The sequence below is a fragment of the Gavialis gangeticus genome, unplaced genomic scaffold (genome assembly GCF_001723915.1).
Source record: "Gavialis gangeticus isolate Ggan-Ray unplaced genomic scaffold, GavGan_comp1, whole genome shotgun sequence".
NCBI classification, from domain to species: domain Eukaryota; kingdom Metazoa; phylum Chordata; order Crocodylia; family Gavialidae; genus Gavialis; species Gavialis gangeticus.
The window spans coordinates 27,955,802-27,960,242 of record NW_017728993.1 but is presented as its reverse complement, the minus strand read 5'-3'; positions in this window follow the sequence as shown (position 1 = coordinate 27,960,242).

Sequence of the window (4,441 nt, the reverse complement as noted above, 5' to 3'; positions counted from 1 at the left end):
CGCAGCTCCTGCACCCACGTGCGTGTGCGCGCGTGCATGCGGCACATCTGCGGGAGGGTCCCGGGGGCAGGGGACGGGGCTGGCGTGCGTGCAGCGCCTGCGGCCTAGCGTGTCCGGCCATCCAGCCTGGGCTGCTGCCAGGCCCGTGCTTCAGATGCGCTCGGTCTGGGCCGTGCTGAGCCCCCGACCGCGCCAGCAGACGCCTCTCCCGCCCCCCGGGGCAAAGGCGCCAGGGGCCGGCTGCTTCCGGGACCCGTCGGCCGCGCTGTTAGACGCTGGCACCTTGCTGCGTGTCTGCACGTGCCCGGCTGCGCGGAGCCGCTAGAGCGGAGCCCGTCGGGCCGCGTTTCCTCCTGGTTTTTCCACCGCGTCGTTCCCATGCCACGCGTGCTCCCAGTTCTCTGCCTCCCCTTTGGGCCATGAGCCCTGTCCCGCCAGTGCTGCCTGCGGGGCCGTGCCCTCCCTGCTCCTGTCCGCGCCCCTGGCCCGATCCCCAAGGGTGGCGCAAGCCCGGGTGCCACAACCTCCCCTTAACTGGCTCGCTCTTGCCAGGGCTCACCCCGCTGGGAGGATCCCCCTGGCAGCTGCTCTGCCAGCAGCTGCTGGTTAGCCAGCACTTGATCCACTTAATGAGTGCGCTATTGATACAGTATAGAGCTAATATTTTTATTAGCGTGTGCTGCCAATGCAAAGGCTTCATGCAAGTCCACCACCTTACCCATGCACAGGTACCAGCCCAGCTCCTAATCGCCTCAGAGAATGAAACAGGTTTTGAACAAACCTATTTCCTTAACACGCTGTTGACTGGCATTAATTACATTTTATCCTTTAATTCCTTATTACCTGAATCCTGTATCAGCCGCTCCACTCGTTTGCTGGGGCTGCTGCTCAGCTTGCAGCTATCACATCATCTCCCCGGCCTCTGAACGCCAGCCCAGCACCAGCACTCTCCTGGCGTTCTGGGATTTCATCCTCAGCCAGCTCTTCTAGGACTCTTGGGGACAAATCATGCAGGCCCGCTAATTGAAAAAGCTTTGTCTTTAGTAGCTGTTCTCAAAGCATCTCCCTAGTTGCTAACAGACTCGGGAGTCCTCATGCTCCTCGGGTGAGAGGAGCATGTCACCCAGCCTCTTTCCCCATGCAGAAGTGAGTTATTTATTGACTCCTTCATCCTCTCCTGCATCATTAATGACACTCTTACCATCTCCGGTCAAGGCCTCTGCTCTTGGTGCTATTCCCTTGCTCTTAATATTCTTTGAAAGCTCCTAGTAATCCTCTACCCTGGCCACTGGCATGTTCTCCCTTATACCTTTAGTTTCCCTTGCCAGTCCCCGAGGCCTCGTAACTTCTAATGGAGATCCAGCGCTTCTCTTCAGCCCCTTTCTGCTTGCTTTCCATGGCTCGCTGCTGCCCTCGCCCCTGAGCTGAGCTGGGCTGGGCTCGGCCAAAGCCCGGTTGGTGGTTGTGGGCTCCTGGCTGGTCGCCCCTGATACGCCCTGCAGCATCGTGCAGTGGGGCTGCCGGTCCAGCTGCCGAGCCCAGCCCCACTTGCTGCTGCAGTCACGGGCCATACGTCCTCTCGCCAGATGCGCTTGGTTATAAAACCCGCTCTCTCCTGCTGCTGCTGCGCTCTGCCCAGCCCTCGGCCTAGGCCGCCACCACCGCTTCCTCTCCCGCTAACCTCGGGTCTCTTCTGGTCCTTTGGTGCCGGCGCTGTCTGCAGCTCAACCATCTCCTGCCTGCAGGATGCAACGCGCAGCAGCCATCCTGCCCGGCACTGAGCCTCTGCATCACTGGGCCGAATGAGCTGCACTCTCCTGGTCTCCAAAAGCAGCACCCTGCTCTCCCTGGCACTCATGGCTGGCTCTGCCTCCAGGCTCAAGCATGGGGTATCCAGGCCCTGGACGAGGCCTTGCCAGTGCCTTGCCCCGTGGCGGTTGCTGCCAGGACACACGTGGCCCTGACATGACCCAGGACACGTGTGCCCCTTCCCTGGGGTCTGGGCAGGGGCGAGTCGGAGAGCAGCCCCAGGCTGGGGAGAGCAGCATCTCCCCTGCGCTGGGTGCCCTGACCTGCTGCTGACCTGGGCCCTGGGAGCCACTGCAGCCACCAGCCCTCTGCAGGGGCCCAGACCATGCACACAGGCAGGCTGCACCACAGCCAGGCCCCGCTCTGGGGGTGCACCCAGCCATGCACACATGCACATGCATGCCACAGAGGTGGCAGCCCATCTCCCTGCTGCCTGGGAGTGGAGCAACCTCCCTTGGGCTGGAAATTGTGTGTTTGTCACCACTATTTTGTCAGTTCGCGCAATTCCCCCAAACCCCTATAATCTCGGTGCCAATCAGCCCATAACAGCTACCTTGGCGGGGAGCGATTTCCCAGCCAGCCCAGGGTTTTGTCACTCGGCACAAATATTTAATCAGATGCCTATAATCATGCTGTCAACGGCGCCCTCCCCGCCGCACGGTCTCCCCACTGCTCCGCGCTGCCTGGCTGCGGCAGGGGTGGGGGGCAGCACTCCCAGCCCAGGGCTGCGGTGCCTGGCTCCTGCCCCAGGGCAGAGGCAGCTGCAGCTCCAGCGTGGTCCCAGACTGGGCAGGGGCCAGGACGGCAGGTGGAGGGAGCGCAGCCTGGCTGGGTGCACAAGGTCTCGGTCTAGCACCGCTCCAGACACCGCCTGCGGGGACGTGCCCCTGCCTGGCGAGTCCTGCCCAGTGCAGCCCAAGCGCTGCAGGCTGCTCTGTGCCCTCGCCCAGTGAGTCCATCCCGGGCGCCCTTGGGCCCCAGGCTCGGGCAGATTGAGCCAGTGCTGCTGGGTGTCCATGTGATGGTCTCGCTCTGCGGCCTCGGCTGCAGCCATGAGCATGACCCAGCGTCCTGCGGCAGGGTCCTGAGCGAGGCAGGGGCAGCGCGTGCGCCAGGGCACTCAGCGCAGACACAAGTTAGCAGGAGCCGCTGAGCCACGCACCTCCTTCCTCGGCTCCCCGCGGGGCCTGGTGGTGCTGGGGGCACTGTGGCTGCAACCGGGCGGCGGGGCAGGGGGGCTTGCTCCTCCCCGCAGCGGGGCACAGGGATGATCTGCTGCACCCCGCGTGCCCCAGGCCTGCCCCAGTCTGGTCGGGTGCCAGGGGCCTCTCCAGCCTGCCCCGCTGCCCGGCCGAGGTTCCCATGCCCATTAATAATTAATGGACCCTGAAATGAATTAATTGCTGAGTCAGGCACTGAGGTGTTAACGGGAGCTGGTGGAGCGTGGCCGTGGGGGCTCAGCAGTGCCCAGGGGCCCCAGTGGGGGGGACTGCGGGGTCTCGGGGTCCCCGCACGTGCTCCCGGCCTCTGCCCCTGCGTCAGGTCCCACTGGCCATGGGGGCCATTTGTCATGCGTGGGGGACCACCAGCCGCCCGGTGTGGGGGAGCAGGCTGCCTGTCTGGCTACAGCTTCACCAGGCACTGGCCTGCCCTGCACTGGGCACTGCAAGGTCCCCGCGCCTCGGCCCAGGCTGGCGGGGCTGCGCCCCGGGGCGGGCAGCAATGGGCTGGGCAGGGGGTGCCCCCCGTCCCCACCTCGGAGCTGCAGCTGGTGGGTGCTGGCAGCGCAGCCTGCCCCGGAGCCCGTGCCCCCCAGCGCGGTGGGAGACGGGGCAGGGGCAGGACGCCCAGGTGGGCTACACTGGGCTGTGGGGCAGTGACCGGTGCGAGCCCGTGGGGGGTTGCTCCCCACATCCTGTCGCCAGACCCCCTTGCCGAGGTCCGGGGGAGTCTCGGCTCTAGCAGTCCCCGACACGGCTTCGCCCAGCTGCCTGCCGCAGTGCAGCCGGCCTCTCCCAGGAGGGCAGACCCAGATGGGCTGCCCCGGTGCTTGGCCTGCCCTGGGCGGCCCCAGCGCGAGCTGGGACAGCAGGGCCACAGGAGCTGCAGTGCAGCCGAAATGTCATTGCTGGTGCAGCATCGGGGCTTGCTCTCATTAGCAGAGCAACTGTCAGCTCGTGGAGGGGCTCGCACTGGCGTGATCCCCCTGCACGCTCCTTCAGCAACGAGGCAGCGAGGCCAGGAAAGCTCCCACCCTGGCCTGGGCAGTGCCCAGCAACCATGGCTCTGTGTGGCTCCCGCAGCCCTGCCAGGCAAGCAGGTACTGGTATGGGAACATGCAAGACACACGCATGTGCTCTCAGCTGTAGCCGCAGGCCCACACGTGCTGACATGAGTGCACGCTAACACATACCCAGATGCTCATGCACACACAATTGCACACACCCTCACACGAGTGCTCCCTCAGCAGCGACAGCCGGGCGCCCAGCCTCTCCCACGGCTGCCACGCGGGCTGCTGCAGTGGTGGCGCTGTGCTGCCCACGAGGAGCGGCGACCCCAGGGGACGCTTCAGCAGTAAAGCAGCCTTGATTCCAGCCACTCCGCTTTCCAGGCCACAACAAGCCCGTCATTA